At 39.6% G+C, this 21,348-nt stretch overlaps 1 protein-coding gene across 1 annotated transcript in view; it reads left to right on the forward strand.

Moving 5' to 3' along the window:
- Positions 1-21,348, forward strand: part of ppp1r16b (protein phosphatase 1, regulatory subunit 16B) — a 117,101-nt gene that overhangs the window by 570 nt on the left and 95,183 nt on the right. The gene's annotated exons all lie outside the window — the stretch shown is intronic.

A 21,348-nucleotide genomic window follows, 5' to 3' on the forward strand; every position in this document is an offset into this window, starting at 1 on the left:
GTCGATGTGGTTTTATTGCATTTACATGTATTATTTTTTAGGCATGACTAGAATTGTGCCTTAGAATCAATTAATGATGTACACGCATTAACCTTAAGAGTCACGTGGGAGCTGGAGCCTATCCCAGCTAACATTTATTTAGTAATCAAATATTTTTTGAATAAAAACTTAAAATGGTGATTATCACTCCTATGTATAATATGATATGAGGCGAAACCTTAATATATTTTTATGCAGACTAAAGTTAGTTAGCGAGTTACAAAACTGGAGTAGTTTCATGAACTTTTTGCACTTCATTATGTCTCCCGACGCTGCAGTGCGGCAAAGAAAAGGAAAGCCGTCACTATGGAAGTAAAAATTAACATAAAAAGCTTGACTGTTGTGACTATTATTAAGGATAAAGATGATTGAATGATGGAAACACAAGACTCAAAACAAGGAGTCGTTCTTTTATTCACCTATTTCATCTTTTTATTGCTGTATTTTATATGTACATCATGTGTTCTGTGTTCATTTTGGTATCATTTAGCTTGATTTACATCACAGACTAGGAACTGTGCTCGCTCGTAATTCAACTACCTGTATAGTAGTAAAATAACATAAACCCTGCATTATTTTCAAATTAAATATGACAACAGTTATGGATTACATACATGTCCATTTTAATGTTACAATGCGGCCAAGCCCTATTCATAGTGGAACTGTTCACACATACAGTACATACACACACTACACTAATGGAAACATCATTGTCTGTGTTTCTCCCACTTTGTGATGGTGGGTGCCATTCCCGCCAGGCTGCGGCGGGTCTTTAAATGTTTGATGTGCAGAGCAGTCCTGAGCTCTTTTTTTTTGCCAGCTGTTCTTCAGAGAGAGTTTCTGCCAACGTGCATACACATGTTCTGCTTGTACTACTTTTTCTTCATCACCTGCAGCTTATTGTAGGTATCCTATCCTAACATCCAACAAAGCATCGGCATGGTTGTTTAAGGAAGGATGGTGGTAATTCTGAGAGCGATCCATGAGATCCACCAGCTGTGTGCAAGACAAACCATCTGCTTATGAAAAGAACAAACATTTATCATCCTTAATATGTTGAGGATGAATCGTGTATTGTTTTTGGTTGCTAGTAATGTTGAACTGCTAACATTTAGGAAGGGAGAAAAGCTTTGACACGGTTGAGTAGAAGTTGTTTGGTCTCGTTTATGGTGGTTAATTGCTTCCAGAGCCCACTATGATAAGTGAATTTCCGCAAAGTACACATCTTTCATTTGAAGACGAACATTTTTGTTGTTGATGCATAGAAAACCAGTTGATTACCTTCTAAATATGATTTTTAACACTATTAGAGCCCTCCAGACATGAAGTAACACCCCTATAGTTGCCTTTACACCCATGTAACCCAATATAGTAGATAGTATAGTAAAAGATAAGCCTTATGTGCCAGCAATCAAGTCTCACCAAACATTACAGTAACATTAATTACACCCCGTGACCCATGTAGGATACTAGGGCAAGGCAAAGCAAGTTTATTTATAGAGCACAATTCGCACACAAGGTAATTCAAAGAGCAGGTACTACATATCATGTCTGAATGCGTCTTTTAAATGCCTTGAATTTGTATTTTAGTTCATTTAGCCATTTTTATGCTTGAAAATGCTTCAGTTAGGTAAATATGCATAGTTTTTAACTAATAGGCCATATTAGACCACAAAACAGCATGATTTATACGTATTTAAAAAAAAAAAACAGAGTGAAGCTGTGAAATAAAAAATAGGACCAACACTCTTTTTTCACTCGCTCACTTGTGTGTTTGAGTGGAAAAAAAACCTCAACAGTTACTTGGAGAGGAGTTCTACTCTCTATTTGCATATTACTATTTACATTCTTCTGTTTCCCTATATTTCATACTCACACCAAATAGAGCTGCAGTAGTAATTTTGTTTTGCGTCTTGTCAGGCTGAATTAACGATTATTTTCTTATTCGCTTTTTGTTTCAGAGGTAATAGGTCTGATTTTATGGATAAAATAGTCACATTTGAGAAGCTGAAATAAGAGATTATTTGCATTTTTAAGTAAAAAAAATGATGAATCAAACACCAATATAGTTGTCGATTAATTGGATGACTGATTAATCATCAATTTAATTGTTGCAGCTGTAATGGCTTGATTACAATGACAAAACTTACATGTACAAATTGCAAATCTAACAACAAAGTAAATACACAAAATCAATACAAAAATCTAAAAATAAATCAAAAATCCATGATAACTCTGCCATCCTTTCATTGTGAAGCTTACTTTGTACTGAACAGGAAGTCACAGTGTGCATGTTTTAATGCTACATGCCAGTAGAGATGTTGATGTTTTCATTTTATGCTGCTCAGCGATAATGATGAAGTTAAAGTGACAACATGGACCACTCTTTCATAGAAATGACCCCTCTTGGTCTCAGATTTTATGTCAACAAAAGTGCTTTATCATCTGTATGGACGTCGGCAACTAATGATGATTTTCTTAGCCGATTAATTTGAAGTTTGGTGTTTCGATTAATCACAAAAACAATAAGGCCCTAGATCAGGGGTCTCAAACTCAGTTTACCTGGGGGCCACTGGAGCTAGGGTCTGGGCAAGGCTGGGCCGCATCAGGTTTCCCCCCCCAAAAAAACGCATTTATTAAAAACAGAAAAATATACAAACTTTTTCAGTGCTTTGGTGCCGATTGTCTACAATAAAAGCTCTGATAAAACATTCCACTGTTCTCAAATATCTTAATTTTTATTTTTCTGCACAAAATAAGATGAAAAATAAATAAACAAATAAAAAATAAAGAAAATCAATCAATCAGTAATAAATAAATATAATAATAATAAAACGGCAATTAATAAAAACTTAAGAAACCACATATAGTTGGTGGGTAGACAAATTATTTTTTTCAGATTAAAATGAACAAAGCATTATTAGAGCCCTGTAGACATGACAAAACACGACTATAGTCACATTTATACTCTTTTTATTTACAACATATTGCGCAACTGCAGGGTCTTGAGACACATGCTAACTCGCAAACTAAGGTGCTAACGACCTAAACGGTAGCCTTCAAGTTATTTCCTTTAAACTTAAATAGCCAAAAACTTACCACTTCCACACGGATAGGGAGGATAACTATTAACAGTTATTTAACCTTTAACATGAACATGAATCAAACGTAATAATTTTTTCAGGGTACATGATACCATACAGCATCCATATCAAACTTGCGCGGGCCGCGCTCACATTAGACTTTCATATCAAGGCGGGGGCCTCAAACTAGTGTCCGCGCGTTTGAGACCCCTGCCCTGGATGGACCAAATCAATATGAAACAAAAACAAACAGTTAAGTACACAGTATAAGAAACAAAGCAAAAATGTCCATCACTGGAAATTTGAAAGCCTGAAATCAGAGGATCCAAACAAGGATGCAAAAAATAGGACTAATTGAATACCAACAGAGTTTAACGGGATAATCATTAATCATTGATGAATTGATTAATTGTTGCAGCTCTAGAAAGGATCTACAGAAGCATTTGCATGAATAATTGTCCAGAGGCGGAGTCTGTGTTCCAGCTTTTGTTTAAGCCGCTTCTGCTGTGTTGAACCTGACAGAAAGGAAATCAAGTTCCTGTTCCGTCAATCTCCATCGCCATCAATCATCATTAGCAACACATTGATGACTCGCAGCCTTGCGTCAAGGATGTGTCCGAGGTGTTACCGAGGGCCTGGAGAAAATATGTTTTCCTAGCACTTACATAAGCAATATTTCATCTTGTATTTGAAAAGGTTAAAGCGTGAGGCTGTGTTTCAGCAAAATGGGAATTTGTCTGATGTGTGAGGCAGCCTGCAAGTCCTCACTGCTCTGCTGCCTCCTGAAGTACTTTTTACCCTAACTGATGTTTAATTATTCTGCTGCTCTGATTTGGCGTCTGCCCATAAAATATTGATGCCTGTGCCGCCTCGTGTGTTTACACTCATGCGTTTGACATCTTTTTGCAGTTAGTCTCCACAGGAAATCCCATCCTTACATCTGCAAACCTCTTCATTGACCGCCTACCGGTTAAGTCGTCTTGGCTGAGTGGTGAACAAGGCTGGGTTCGCTTGCTTACTATGGAAACACGATTACACTAGATCAGTGTTCTGATTACAGCTCGCAACCAACAGCCACTGCCTGTTAATCTTCCGTTCTGATAGAGAGACAGGAAAATCTCAGGGCAGCTACTCAGAGGTCCTACAACTCCACCAACCTAGTTCCTGGCTATTTGTGGAACGCGGCTCTACACTTGTCCCCTTTATGTTGATTTAAATGTGTGAAGGCCCTGGTGAAGTTTGGATTTGTGGCCTGAAAGCATAGCAAGATAAAACCAAGTACTTGGCATTTAAAGGACAGGGGCCTCTAAATTACCCTAGAATGTGAGGTATTTGGCTGATTAGGTACTTAAGTGATAAGCAACTCCCTTACTTGTACATTTAACCTTCTGTGTTGCGTGCAGGAGAAAAGTTTGTTGCTTAAAGTTAAAAGGATAAACGGGTCACTGAAGGCGTTGTTGCCATTCCCATCCAATTACTTACTGGTGTTGTATGTTTGTAGGAACAATGGCAGCATGTTGTTTTCATCTTATGCACTCATCTTTGTCCGTTTATGGAGGTGAAGTGTTCAAAAGCAGGTGCACCGCACCTTGATGTCCGGGCCAGGTGGCATGTAAGGAGATCCCCTGGGTCTGGGTTGCCATATGAATTTGTTTTTCCCAAATTCTGTATATTCAGTTTTCTTCTTTTTAGAATCCCATTTTTGCATTTTACACTTATTTTTTTACCAGCATAGCAAGTGTGCTTTATGGGTTAATTAATAGAAGGTCTATTGGTTATATGCAAAAAGCCTGATCTTTATTGATGCAATACATTAATGTACAATTTTGCCCAGTAATTGAGAAATTGATGTAGCCTGGCTAACTTTTCTAATGGGATGTCAGCCTCTGCAAACATTGCCACTATATCTTCAACAAAATGTAATGCCTGGGCTTGTGATTAAGGAAGATGTAGTCACATATGCAAATCCAACTGCACATGTAATATTCATTCATTCATTCATTTTCTACCGCTTTTTCCTCACGAGGGTCGCGGGGGGTGCTGGAGCCTATCCCATCTGTCTTTGGGCGAGAGGCGGGGTACACCCTGGACTGGTCGCCAGCCAATCACAGGGCACATATAGACAAACAACCATTCACACTCACATTCATACCTATGGACAATTTGGAGTCACCAATTAACCTAGCATGTTTTTGGAATGTGGGAGGAAACCGGAGTACCCGGATAACATGCAAACTCCACACAGAGATGGCCGAGGGTGGAATTGAACCCTGGTCTCCTTGCTGTGAGGTCTGCGCGCTAACCACTAGACCGCTGTGTTGCCCGCACATGTAATATATTTTTTATTATTTTGTCTGCACAGACACAGGAACAATGGCGCTCTTATTTTGAAGGACAGTCATGGAAGTGTGTTCTTGTATTCTGTGTGTGTGGAGAATGTCTGTTCATCACTAAGACGAGCTGCGGTCAAAATTAAACGTGCTTCTCATATATTTTTTTTACTCAGAACCTGGACGTCGTCAGCGGACATTGTAAAACATTCTACATTAAAGCCGTAAAACACAACATGATGAAAATATACTCATCCAGCCTGAGTCGCACACACAACCACACTAACGTGCTTAGGCCTGTCACTATAATGGATATTAAAAAAAAAAACAGTTCAGTAGCTAATGAGCTACCAGTAGCTCCTAAACACTTTTCAATTAGCTCTCCAAAGACTTTATTCATTTATTATCAACTCCTATACCCACGAAATAAGAAAGTGGGGTTCAGCAGTAGTACGGAAATACGGTACTTAGGAGCGCTTAGGCGTGTGACCAATCGCTGCGGAGTGGCCGTGTTCGGAGGCAGGCCGTGGGTGGAATAAGTTAAAACAGACTGTTTTGGTAATCCAAGGAAATAGAGCTGGAGTAGGTGCAGATTCTGGAAGATCTATCAAGTTTTCTTTGGAGGTTATTGTGTGTAGCTGCTCTATAATATCAATACACTACATAACTGTGTGTGTATAGTTTTTTTTTTTCTTAACAGAGGCCATCAAGATTGTGTAGCGTCGCTCGGGGTGTTTGCTGTACAGTTTTTATAAAAAAGCCTGGAAAGTGCATCTTTATATTATATATTCTGCATTATATGTTGGTACTGTATTGTCTGTTTTTATGCACCTGTTGTGTTGCTGTGTATGTGTAGTTCTTTTGACACCGGGACTAGGAATTGTGTGTGACTTGGTGACCTCAGGGATTCCTGGCTAATATAGTATGCCTCACACAGGTAAAACTACACTTGAGTACTATCAAGTGGCTCAGATGTGACATGATACAATGATGACATGACACAATCATTTTTTTCTTAACCCCCCACTAGCTTCCATTCACGCTCTATCAGAGATTCTGCCAACTTTCGCGTATATTTATCGCCCTTTCAACCTGTTTAAGTCGGGAGGGGGCTGGCTGGTGTTTGTATCCACCATGATTGAAATACTCATTCATGTTCATTCATTCATTCATTTTCTACCGCTTTTTCCTCACGAGGTTCGCGGGGGTGCTGGAGCCTATCCCAGCTATCTTGGGGCGAGAGGCGGGGTACACCCTGGACTGGTCGCCAGCCAACCGCAGGGCACATATAGACAAACAACCATTCACACTCACATTCATACCTATGGAAAATTTGGAGTGGCTAATTAACCTAACCTAACCTAACCTAACCTAATTAACCACTAGACCGCCGTGCCGCCGTCCCACACACGTTTTTATTGGCTAATTCTGGGGAAATATTTCTCCACACTAATGTTCCTTCTCACTTTTACAGCATTCCATTCACATAGTCAATTTCCGCGAGATTCTGCGTTTAACAGTGGATTCTGTTTTTATTGTGAAATTCCACAATTCTGTCCGTGATTCCCTGAACGTGGAAATCATAGGACCCTACCTATACTTACCTATATAAGCAATACTGGAATAAACCACAGGTGTCCATGTCATAAAATGGGATATTTATTGCACAGAAATACACATATACACAGAGTTTTTCTAAATAGTGCGAGTCAAACCACTAGCTAATGATTTTTTTGTGTGTTTTGGTACACATCCCTCGTCCCCCCTGGAGTGCACCACTTGTGTCCAGTCTTCCTCACATTAGGACTCAAGCATTTCGAAGTTTAAGGAAATGTGTGTTTTTGCTGCATTGAATGATCTTGGCCAATCAGACGCTGGGAGGTTGGAGTGAACAGGAAGTGAGCTCATAGTTTTGGTCCTACATTCTGTTCAGGAAAGTGTTTGAGCGATGGGGGGGCATTGTCAAGGTTTTTTCCTCACATTGTTGTTGGAAAAGCTCAGAAGACTCCTGTCTCTCTTTTCCTGGTAGCTCACATTCTCATGGACCTCTCGACTGATGTCCATGGAAACACAAGTTCATCACATTTGAAGAAGACAAAGTGTCGGTCAGGCTGTCGCTGACTGTGCAAAAGTGATTTAGTCTAAATGAATCAAACAGGAGTGTTTTTTCTACAGATTCTTGACATGGTTTCGTTGTGGCGAAGAATCAATGACTCTAAATTGTCACATGGTTACATGAGTTTGAATTAAACTTGCTATGTGCATGGCTGCAATAGCTGATAGCAATAGCAAGGCTGAAATAGCATGACCCAAGGTTTAATAGAGAGCCCTGCTGTTTGTCGTTTGTGCTTATGTTATTATGTAGTTACGTTCCATGATGGTGCCTGTGGCTGCAATTAGTATGTAATGTCATTTGTTGTGTGCACTTTTATTCTATGTATTATTTTCATCTCATCTGTCATGTGCTTTTATTGTGTTCCCTCATCATTTGCATTTATATTTGATTGACTACAGAAAATAAATTGCTTGCGGAAGGAAAAATAAGCCTGTTTGTATCTATCAACACGCAATATTGTATTGGAGGTTGGAAAGGTCAGCGTTACATTTGGACTTTTTGTGGAGGAAGATTACATTTTAAGCCAGTCTTTTTGCTTTCGATCAAGTTTCTCACTGTCATTGACTCATTGTCATGTCTGGTTTACATCTGCAGCCATTGGTCTACACTTGGTCACATGATCACGTGCCTGGTAGTGCCTGGTCTGGCCTAAGCTGTTTTTCAAATGTGTGTGTGTGTGTGTTTATTTGTTTCGATGATTACTGGTTGCAAGAAAAACAGTAAAACAGACATTCCTCCTCATAAACACACACTCTGCTTTGTTTCCACCATTTTTTTTTATTTGCGTGTTGAGTGCTTATCTTTTATTTAAAAGACAGGGTGTCTTTGTAACTGCAAGTTGTGTCTGTTCAAATATTGATCACATGTCTGAATGCATTCTTTGAGGGATCTTTACTAAACAGGCAGAAAGTACTTTAGTGTCTAGATCAGCGCTTCTTAAAGGGGAACTGCACTTATTTGGAATTTTGCCCGTCATTCACAATTCTTATGTGAAACATGAACACATATTTATCTCCCTTTTCTGTGCATTGTAGCACGAGAAAAGAGTTAATATGAGCTAGTTAGCAACGACCGTCATCTTAACGCTAAAGCCCTCACAAAAAAAAACAAAAGAAAAATGCCAACAGTGTTCCATTTACCTAAGTGACTTGTATATTTTATGTAATTTTTTTGTATAGTGCCGATTACAGAAGAAGTCGTTTAAGGATATTGTAACTGGAGGTGCAATTAATCAATAATTAATTGATTATCCAATTAAATGGAAAAATCAGTACTCATCTTTCAAGAATAAATATTTAGAATATTTAGAAAATATTTAGACAAAAAAGTTGTTAATCGCAAAAGAAAAAGTTGTAATAATATAATAATTATTATTATTATAATACTTTATTTTAGTCGCATAAAGTTGAAATATTAAAGAAAAAAGATGTCGTAATGTGATGACAACCAAAATACAAATAAATAAGTATTTTCTGAAAATGTGGTTGTGGAAATAGTTTTAATTTTATGAGAATAATGTTTTAAAGATGATTACAATTATAATGTTAGGGGAATGGCAGTATTTGGAAAATTACAAAATAACTATGGGCCCCTGCATCCTTTTTATTTTTCATTATGTGGTCTTCAATGGACACCGACACCAATTCCAGTGGGTGTTTTGACAGGTCACTTTTGGCTTTAGTTATCAGCAGGGTTTGTGAAAAACCGTTGAAAGCATTAAAAAAAAGCATTAATATGACCCATTTACATTTGTTATGCCAACATGTGCATTGAAAACTCTTAATAAACACCTGATGACAGTCTCATGACAGAAGGCAAATAAAGGCTTGCACGGCACCACAGAAATACTACACACCAGCATGGTGCCGCTACACAGTGATTGATCGCACGCTGACATCTTGGAGCACCTTCTTTCCTTTGTCATTGTAACGAGACAAGGGAAATGGCGTCTGACTTCATCTTTGGGAAAGAGTCAAGACTCCCCGCAGGTTTCAAAGCCGTGCTCTGTTGCATTGCAATCTTTGCATCTTTTGACCTTCATCTTGGAGCGATTTGTGAAGAAGTAGCCATATCATGCATTGTGCGTCTAGACTTTTCTTTGCTGCATTTTGCTGCAATAGAAAAGACAGCGATCAATGCGCTGCATTGTGTATATTGAAAAATCCCTATTGTATTGTCTTGATGCAACATCCCGGTAATACAAGACAGAAGAAATACATTCGACTGTGTGAACAACACACACAGAAAGGGACTATGGAGTTAAAAACATGCCAAACACACAAACATGTTTTTCTCATGGCCAACGAGTCACAAACATGACTTTCCGTGCAATCTTGCCTTTGTCATGTGACTTTTGGCACTAATCTGCCACCTTGCAGTTCCACACACAAATGCACTCTGATTTACATGGTAATTATCATATTAGTTTTGAATGGCAGAGCGTGGATGTGTTTTGAGAAGGTGAGGCAGTGATGCAGCACTTCAACACTTCCATCTCCCATCCTCGTTCCTCTCCCTGGGCGTCCTCTTGGAGGACGTTTTTTATTTTGTCTGGATGACTTGTCCTAGTTGGCAGTGGGCTCGCTGCTGTGGAGTGAATTTATCTTCTCTGGTGGAGCCTCCATTTAAAGAGCTCAGGTCATCTCCATTCTGGGACGTTGTCTCCCTTGTCGCAACCATCCAGGACACACAGAGATGGCATGCAGGAGCTAGGTGTTGAGATATACCAGCAACTTTTACAGCTCCTGTTGACATTCTCCGTGTCCATCAGTTCCTACATTCCTTCGGATGAATAATAAAACAAGGCTGCACGACATCACGTGTGAGACAAATGCGATATTTGTTGTGCAGTAGACCTCATGCACGGTTGTACTACATCCTGCCTGACACAGCAGCACCAACAGTAGCACCATTGTGCTGTCGTCAATCCGCTATTTAGTCTATCTGAATCCAAGCAGATCTCTTTGCATGCCACAAGGGGACATTATTAGTTGTTGTTAATTATGGTGTGAATGAAACCGCTAGAGCAACACCACACAGGACATTAGGTGCATCTGTAAATGGAATTTGGGGCAGAGGTGTAGTACATGATGTCACAAACAGGTGTTCATTTTTCTATCACTAGCCAACTAGGGGGGCAGCCAACGATTATTTTCTTAGTTGATTAAGCTGAAACTTGTTTAGATTAAATAGTTCGGGCCACAGCTTTTACTTAAGTTGCTGGGTATAAGGTTTTTATTGGGGGGGGGAACTAAATAATACAAAACAAAGCTGTGCAAAGGCCAGAAAGCATGCATCAATATTTAATATTGTCCAAAAGTTTACGGGTAAACAAGTTTTGAGTAATTCCCACTTCAGCTCAATATGGCAATAATAAAGATCATTATAGGATTCATTCATATTCATTGATTCAATAGCATTTCAACCAGATGACGTAGCATGCATTATCCATCTATCAGTTAGCATCGAGTTTTGCAACCGTACACTGTACAATAAAAAGAGACAATTATTGAAAAACAAAGAACAGCCGAAATCAAAGTAACACAATACAAACTTAAGCCAATGACACCACTAGTCATTTAGTCAAGTAATAATAAATCAACAAAAAAGTAAATGAAAAAAAGACATTTCCGCAATGGAGTTCATGGCACGATTGGTGCAATCAAACAAGTAACTTCTCCACATAACCTACACAAGATAGCGGCTTCATACTGTGGTATGTAAGTGTCATGTGCCAACAGAACAGGTGTTTAGCCACATTTTCTGTCTGTTTTCCTTATTTTTCATTGCCTTGTTGCTTGCCTCTTCAATCTACACCTGCTTCCTTCTTCGTCCTGTGCGTGGGCGGTGTACGTGCGTTGGTCACATCAACGATTCTTTGAAGCAGATGATAAAAATTTAATCGTTTTTGTAATCAAGGTACTCAAATTATTTGAATAATCATTGCAGCCTTAGTGTCGATGAACGCAGGCATGCAAACATCGGCTTTACCGCTGTACCTTGATCTTATCCAATCACCTGTCAGTTCTCAGCCAGGATGCATTCACGATCTTTCAAAAAGATGCATTTTCAAAAACATGGGTATTAAATGGGATGACTAAGAAAATAATAAAGTATTCACATTTGAGAGGCTGAAATCAAAAGATTTTAAAAAATTATTAATTGAACACCAAAATAGATGTTGATTATTTAGATCATTGATTAATGATCACTTCAGTGATTAATTGTGACTAATACTCCAGGGTATGATGCCCAATTAAGATTTTTGGTTAAAATCCTACCCTTTTTGTGGTTGTTCACATTACCAAAATAATGCGACTTGTAAATGTGAACACCGGGAAGTGACGTGCATGGGCAAAACATGGCAACACACTTATTGTCGTGTATTTTCAGAACATGTGCTCTCCTTGTGTATTTTTTGCAACGGGACTCAACCAAATGGTTCCACGGAGTAGATTTAAGAAGAAAGAGAAAGCAAAAACGGAAAGAATTTGGGCTGTGGCAGTTCACGGAGGACTTACTGCGATGTCTGTTGAGAGGAGCGAGTGGGTGGATGTCTGAGCACATGGAGTGGAGTGATGTGAATCGCTTCACTAACTGTGAGTATCTTTATCCAAGTCTCGCATGGCGAAGCACGCCTTTTGATGACATACAGGTCGGATATATGTGACCGGACCATTTAGACTGCAGTAGGTTGGATACATGTTGGATTTACTGTATATCTACATGACAAAGAGGCCTGAAAAAATCTGAATTGCACTGTTCACACTGACATGAAGAAATCATACATGTCACGTATGAGTGAAAATAATCATAACTGAACTGGAGTGTGAACATGGCTTCAGTGCTACCATAAATTTGGCTCGGGCGACCCTGATTGTGTTTGTGTTTTCATGGCGGGTAGTATTTGGCGATGTGGTGATAGGTGTTAAAGGTGTTAAATCTGTTATTGTGGAATACTTTACTTTGCTTAGCGTACCGGAGTGGAAATAGTACGATTGTCCAGGTTGACACTATGACACCATGGCCCGTAGAAAAGGGGCATGGTTTAAGATGGAAAACACACCCATCCATAAACAGCCACCACAGTGTCAACACAAGGTCAAAGGAGACGCCTTGCTTCTGACGAGCAAGCAGTGAGCTTTTAAAGCGGAGCATTTAAAAACACTCTCACTGGAAGACTGTGTAAGCATCTTGTTTGTTTTTGCTCATGTAAAGTGTACACCTTTTTTTTTTATAATACATGTCAACCATAATGAGGTATTTGTGCCGCAGGTCAGGTGGTGTTTATGCTGAGATGCTAGGTTGTTCATCCCAGCTCTTGCATAGAGAACTGTCTTGAGGTTAGTACTGAAGTGTGAACTTAAATTTTATCTTCACATTAAGTGTCATAAGAAACAGCAATGCAGTACCCAAGAAACTATAAATACAGACGGTGCTCAATAAAAAAAAAGTGCATCTCCATGACTGTAGCTCAATTTTGTATTGGTGATTTATATTGTATCATCTTCAGACAGCAACCTAGTTGAGACTAAATCAATCAAAATACTTTGATTGTCCCGCCTGTGCCTTTGTTTGATGGCAGCCATGTTTTTCATCCAATCTTGCATAAATTGTTACACACAGTCCCCTAAAGGTCTTTACCAAATTTTGTGGTGAGTTGCCTAAACACCTTAAAGTTACAGTGGGTGTATTGTAGGGGTGCATTGAGTTGTTTGAGGAATTTTGATTCAGTCTGACTTAGAAGGTTGAAACTTGGGGATTTAATAACCACCCCCACCTCGTAACAAAATAATAGTAGAGTTGAGTTTGACCTTGGCAAAGCCCATGTTAGGGATCAATAAAGTCCTGTTGTTCTGGCAATCAAGTCAAATCAAGTGCTGGTGCTTTTGTTTCTCACTGAACACCTAGTGACCAATGTAGGATACTACATATCACAGTATCTTTGAATGCATCTTCTGAATGCCTTATATTTGTACAGTAAACCTCAGATATATCGGACTCGGATATATCGGAAATTCGCTCACAACGGACAGATAAAAAAGAACCGATTTTTCTGTAATGCATTTCCAATAAAAATTCATTGCATATATCGGATTTTTTATAATGGATTTCGCCTATTTCGGACAAAATCTCCAGTCCCGTTCCAATGCATTTACATTAAATTTCCCTCGCATATATCGGATGGCCGCGTCGTTATGCTAATCTTGTTGATGTCACTGGCTATTGTCTTTCTCCTGGCTCCAGATTTAGGACAAATATAAAAGTGAGTGACGTCAATAATACTAGCACAGCAGTGAATGAGATCTTAACCTCACTATTGGAAAAAACGTAGGCCTGACGGGCGTAACGGGGCCTAGCTTAATTAACAATTTGTTATGCTCAGAGTCCAATAAAGTTAAATTCTCATTACCTTACGTCTCTTTTCATTGCCCAGTCCAGGTACATTGGAAACATAGTCAAGGAAGTGCCTTTTTATAACGGATAAAATCCGATTTACGCATATACCGGATATAAATCCGATATATGTGTAAAACGGACATTTTCCAGTATACGCATATAACGGATTTCGCTTATATCGGACAAAACCAGTGGGAACAATTGAATCCGATATATCCGAGGTTTACTGTATTTACTTAATTTCGCCACTTCTATGCTTATAAGTTATGCAATAAACATGTTGTGTTGTTATTATAACAAAGAAGTGCCCTCTTAAGTCGACATTGATATAAATTTTTCTCAGTATCAAATGTAAGACCCAAATGGGTCATTTGTCAGAAAATGTTTCCGCATATGTGGACATTTGTTGTGGTATTACAAACTTGTGTTGTGTGTGGGTTTGAAGTTTGCAGACCAAGCATTGAAAGAGATCCACAGCTTAGAGTCGAAGCCCCTCAACCGTCTTGGAGAATACACCCACTGATCCTCTTTTCCCTAAACTATGTCTTCAAAAGGGGAACTTTTTTTTTTTTTTCCCCTGCAGGACTTCATTTTCCGAGTGAACAAAAGTCCTGTGGCTGGACTGCAGCTTTTTGCATGTTGAGAGCCTGCTGTCCTGACCTGGGTGCGGTTGTTCCATCTGCTCCACACACGCAAATCCAGCTGTTTGTTGATATTTACAGAACAAAAATATAAAAAAATAAACGCCCTGACCTTAAATTACCATGAGCTTCCTGCAGCATGCTACCACTGCCTACTCTTTTATTTATTTTTTGAGTTTAGCTTGTCCTCTCCCTGTCTGGATCCCTTTCTCCCCGTTGAGTCATTTCCCTGCCTAATGATGGTCGGACTGGCCGGCAAAGGCCAGCGCAAACAAGGCTGAGACTCAGCCAGCCTGCAGTAAGTGTCACTTCTAATCGGAGGCGAAAGACGAGTGTGCGGTTTGGCTGCAGTGTGCACTGGCGGAGAAAAAGATGTGCATGATATGAGTTCATATTTTATGGCACCATAAAACTAGAAAGGATGAGAGTGTGTTCTATTAAAATTTATATCTTTTTTTTTCTCTGCAAGACAGCTTCTGCTTGGCAGTGAACGAGGTCTCTCTTGAGGTTTTGTTCACGTAAAATAATGTAGTGTTTCCCTCAGGAGTACTATGTATCTGTGGCATCTGAGTTATGTCTGTGTGTGGGGGGTTATGACATCATTATATTTGCATAATTGGTCATATTTGTGAGTGGATGGTGAAAACTGAGGATTTTTGTTTGTGTCATAAAAAATGTAAGACATCGTTTAGTTGCCATCTACTGTATAGAGTTGTAACGACAAGTCAGACAGTCCAATAAGAATGTGTTTGTGAGTGAGCAGATGTATTTTGTAACATTTATTTTTAACAAAAGGCCCACAAAGAGAATAAGAAGGCCACCTCATCAAAATAATGGAAGCTTGTGTCATGTTCATGCAGTCTACACAAGCGTTTCCTTGCAAAGGTGTAATCCTCCCCCTTACGCTGTCAGCCATTTGAACCAGACCTTGAAACTGTCACAGACTTAATTTTGTGGTCAATATCAGCACTTTAATGAGGGCATTCGGACACCGACATAGCACCATTTGCAAACAGAGTAGCTTGTACTTAAACCTCACTTCAACTAAGTGGTACAGTTTGATACATATTTTACTGCACTTCACAGTTCCCGACTCAAACTGTCACCACTTTTCAATACCTCTTTGTTGGGATTAGATTGCAATGGTAAAGGTCGCTTATGCTCCTGCGTCAAGTCAATGGCTTAGGGTGTCAATAAAGTCACTTTTTGCTCAAGCGCGGTCAGTGTTGCTGAGTTTTGGAACTCTGGTATTCTGATTCCATCCATCCCTCCATCCATTTTCTATGCTGCATATCCTCACGAGGGTCGCTGGGCTATCCTATCCCAGCTGACTTCGGGCAAGAGGCAAGGTAAAACCCTGGACTGGGTTCCAGCCAATCACAGGGCACATATAGACAAACAACCATTCACACTCACATTCATACCTATGGACAATTTAGAATCGCCATACACGTGGATAACATACAAACTCCACACAGAGATGCCCAAGTGGAGAATCGAACCCGAAATGTGGCCTACATGCTAACCACTCCTGGTACTCTGATTGGTCACTTTTAATACCTGCTGTCTCCAGGTCAGAGCCAAAACTCCTCACCTGAGAACGGGAGAGTGTGTCTCCTCATAACGACCAAATACAGTGGAACCTTGGTTAGCACCATTAATTCATTCCAGAAGGTCCGACTCTAACCAAAACACTAACCATTCATTCATTCATTTTCTACACAAGGAAAAGCTGTCTTCGGGCGAGAGGCGGGGTACACCCTGGACTGGTCCCCAGCCAATCACAGGGCACATATAGACAAACAACCACACTCACACTCACATTGCGACACAATTTGGAGTCGCTAATTAACCTAGCATGTTTTTTGGAATGTGGGAGGAAACCGGAGTACCCAGAGAAAACCCACGCATGCACGGGGAGAACATGCAAACTCCACACAGAGATGGCCGAGGGTGGAATCGAACCCTGGTCCTCCTAGCTGTGAGGTCTGCGCGCTAATCACTCGACTGCCGTGCCGCCTGTACACTAACCAAATAAAACAAATATTGTAAATCCAATATTAACTATAGAACAATTTATTTATAGTAGTTTTACAATTATAGTTTACGTTCAGAAAACCATATAAATGCATATAAAAAATCACCAACAAAAATATCACCGCAATTCTAAGAACAAATTGGCAGGGTTATAAAAAAAAATGAGCAAATGCAACTTTGTGAGGTCACTATTCTGAATCACAAATATGTGAGGTTTTGACTGATTTTTGACTTTTCCCTTGTGACTACCCTTAAAAAGGTATCCTTCAACAACCAACTACTGCACCAACAGTGATGCATTTATTAAGCCACAAAGACAGAATTGTGGGACACTGCTGTCACTGTGTTTGCCTTGCAGTGCCTCTGAGACCTCAGAGCACAAAGCACCACAACAGTTAACTACAGTACCACGAAACAAAGGGAATGAGCTGTTGATAAATAACTTTTATATAGGTCATTCACACTGTGGTCGACTAACTTGTAGGAGCTGTTGATCGCTTGTGAAATTATGTATTTTCCATTTAAATCCATTTAAATAAATGGTTGATATATGGTTGGGATGTCTAAGTATTCTCAGTAGAAAGTGAGGCAGGTTTTGCTGAATCGCAAACATTTTATTTACAGTGGTATGAAAAAGTCTCCAGCCCCAACTACAACTTTGTCACTGATTCAAGAATCTGCTGATATTGACTGGAATCCATGCCACCTTCAACTTGAACAAGATCACCAGTACCTGCACTGGTCATACAGCCCCACAGCATGATGGAACCACCACCAAATGTTACTGTGGGTAGCAAGTGTTTGTCTTGGAATGCTGTGTTCTTCATCCGCCATGCATACCGCCCCTTGTTATGTCCAAATAACTCCATTTTAGTTTCATCAGTTCACGGCACCGTATTTCAAAATGAAGCTGGCTTGTCCAAATGTGCTTGAACATTCCTCAAGAGACTCTGTGGCACGTGTGCAGAAAAGGCTTCTTCCACATGATTCTGCCAGAATAGCTGGATAGTTGAATAACGATGTACAATGACACCATCTGCACCAAGATCATGTTGTAGGTCTTTGGAGTTGATCTGTGGGTTGAGTTTGACTGTTCTCACCATCGCTGGCCTCTGCTTATCTGAGATTTTTCTTGGCCTGCCACTCCGGGCCTTAACTAGGACTGTGCCTGTGGGTTTCCATTTCCTCACCATGTTGCTCAGAGTGGAACCCGCCGGTTGAAATCTTTGACCTAGCTTTTGTATCCTGCCCCTAAACCATGAAGTTGAACAATCTTTGCTCTCAGGTCATTTCACAGTTGTTTTAAGGCTACCTAAGAGACGATGCAACTTGCAATATGCCACCTTAAATATCCTTTCTCATGATGAGGCTAAGGTTCAATGAGCTTACCAAACAAATTTTGTGTTCCAGTAATTAGTGCTAAGGTATTCACATCAATAAGTGTGCCCAAATTTAGGCACCCGCCTACTTTCGTTTAAATAATTATTGCACACTTTCTGTAAATCCTATAAACTTAATTTCACTTCTCATGTATCACTGTGTTGGTCTGCCATATGATATTTAACATTGTTAACATGAACATTAGCATTGATATTTAACAGTTAACCAACAACCAGTGATTTATAAAGAAAAACCAGGGGTGTCCAAACTTTTTCATACCAATGTAAATACTCTACTTTTAACTTGAGACAAATGTTGGCCACTTCAATCCATCCATCCATCCATCCATTTTCTAAGCCGCTTATCTTCACTCGGGTCACAGGGGTATGCTGGAGCCTATCCCAGCTGACTTTGGGCAAGAGGTGGGGTATACCCGGGACTGGTTGCCAGCCAATCGCATGGCCACTTAATTTAAAAAGTTTTAAAAGGCATGCGTTAAAAATAGACATTTTTATGGCCCTATCAGTTACTCACGTTTTTTTTTACTATTTGCCTGTGGTCCCGGAAGGTAACGACACGAAAAGCCGGACTCTACTGTATATGGCAAATTGCTCTAGGAGCCAAATGACTTCCATAAGGATGATGAAATTTCCCAATGACCTCAATCCAATGAGCTGGATGAGATTTGAGTGATTTGAAGCGGATGCTTGTATGTTATATTCTGACTCTCTCTTTGAGGTTGCCGCAGGAAACATGATGGCGTAGGAGGACATGACAGTTAACAGCAATGCTCTGTTTTGATTAAGGATTTTGACACAAAACCTCATTATAGTTTGAAGCCATTTCATTTACAACACAAATGTAATAAAGTGTTTGGATGGAATAAATACTCCTGTTGTCACCTTCTGGATGACATCTATGAAGAAACCCATTCGTCCGTCCATCCATCCATCCATCCATTTCTTATACCGCTTATCCTCACGAGAGTCACAGGTATGCTGGAGCCTCATCTGTTTTCGGGTGAGAGGTACAGGGTACACACTTTACTGGTCGGGTCGCAGCCAATCGCAGTCTGTGAGGTAACCTTTAGTTTTATTGGTCATAGATTATTGAAGTAATTATTTTTTTACTCCGGTTTCCTCCCACATTCCAAAAACATGCTAGGTTAATTGGCAACTCCAAATTGTCCATAGGTATGAATGTGAGTGTGAATGGTTGTTTGTCTATATGTGCCCTGTGATTGGCTGGCCACCAGTCCAGGGTGTACCCCGCCTCTCGCCCAAATACAGCTGGGATAGGCTCCAGCAACCCCCGTGACCATCATGAGGATAAGCGGTAGAAAATGAATGAATGAATGATTGAGTAGTCTGGTCACTAGGCGTGTTACATTGATTAGATGTAGATTTAATTACCTTAACACAGCATGTAGTCAGCGACAGCAAAAAGTTCTCCTCCCATAATGTGTGGAAGTGGTAATTTTTTTGGCTTCTTATTCGTCCGTCTTTCCCACTGCGTGGGTGGGTTTTCTCCAACAACATGCATGTTGGGTTAATTGGTGACTCCAAATTGTCCATAGGCATGAATGTGAGTGTGAATGATTGTTTGTATATGTGCCCTGTGATTGACTGGTGACCAGACCAGGGTGTACAACGCCTCTCGCCCGGAGTCAGCTGGGATGGACTCCAGCATACCTCTGCAAAAATTGAAAAAAAAAAAAAAAAAATAAATGTATGGCAGTATTAATCTGGCAGCCGCAGCTGCTTGGTTAGATAAGAGGATTAAATATTGACATGGTCTTAAAAAGTCTAAAATCCAATCATTTTAATTTAAGGTCCTAAATTCTCTTAAAATCTCACAAAATGTCTTCAATACGATTTTTAAAGGCCTTAAAAATGCACCGTAAGCTGTTACTTATTTTACACGATTTCAACCCTGCGGCTTAAACAATAATGTGGTTAATTTATGGCTGAAAGAACTACAGTTCCTGTGATGATTTGAGTTCAGGAAGTAGTGAAGTGGACACGACTGCCACGTTTTGAAGATGTAGCGATCATGTTTTGACTTGACAAATCTTAAGTAAGTTTCATCAGGTGTAGAATTACTACAGTTTCTGCTTGGCCTGATTGGACCACGGCCGTTATTGAGCTCTGAATGGGGCGGGGGCATCTCATGTCTCACTCATCTGAGCTAATGAGTGATGCTGTGAACACTGAGTGTGGGTAGGATTGGAATGGAATGGCCTTTATTGTCATTATACAAGATGTACAACGAGATTGGAGAGATTCTCCTTTCAGTGCAGTAGTCAAGTTAAAAAAAAGTATATAAAAGTAGAGTAAAAAAGACAATTTAACAAAATATATACAAGATATCCAAAATATACACATATTATTGCACAGGAGCATATGCAGGAGCAGACATATTGCAGATATATTAATTTTAGTGCAATGATCAATGGGTCATAGTGCAAATAATGACTAGTGTATACAGATGAGTAAAGTCATATATCAGTGTATTGTATTGGGTTGTTAAATAAATAAATATGATTGAGGTAGTAACAGAGGCAGTGATGGAAAAATTGCACATTTGCATTATGCTAATGACCGGGCACGTTGTATGTCTGATTGCAAGGTTTACAGTGTGTCTAACTGTGTAAATATCCCACATTGCAACGCGGTCTCACCAAGTCGGCAATACAGAGGCTTCTGGTGCTTCTAGTGTTAAGCATTTTGTATTCCAATCTGAAAGAATTGTGAAGAAATTCAAGTAACCGTTTTTTTTTAGCCAGTATGGATGTGAAATGGGTCTTAAAAAGTCTTACATTTGACCTGTAACCAGACTGCTTAGACCAGCTGTAAAAAGTCATCGGTTGATAATAAATTTCTGCAACATTATATTATTGGCCACTAAATTGGATTCATTATGATCTTTAAAAAAGGCATAAAAGTACACACAAATTGTGGTCGGTAAAAAAAATACTTTTATTAGTAGTCATTTTCCTTATTTCTCTGGCAAAAGTAAATGTGCAAGCAATGGTTAGTTTCTGTTTCGAGTTGAGCTACAAGCGCTGATGTCAATATCAGTCAGCGAGTCTGTGGGGTGTGGAGATAAGCGGGTTCCACAGTAATGACTTCCTGTAAGTGTGACCCAATAATTTTGGTGTTCCAGTATACATCCATGATGGATTGTCTGGTTGTCACAGGAACATACCTTATTGCTTTGACTTTGAAGAGTTATGTACATTGTTGTGATCCATTTTTTGAATGCAAATAAACAGGATGATGATCAGTAAAAGAAAAAAAGTTTCAAGCTGCAGGAAATGTCGG

This window comes from Doryrhamphus excisus, chromosome 18 (assembly GCF_030265055.1).
Source record: "Doryrhamphus excisus isolate RoL2022-K1 chromosome 18, RoL_Dexc_1.0, whole genome shotgun sequence".
NCBI classification, from domain to species: domain Eukaryota; kingdom Metazoa; phylum Chordata; class Actinopteri; order Syngnathiformes; family Syngnathidae; genus Doryrhamphus; species Doryrhamphus excisus.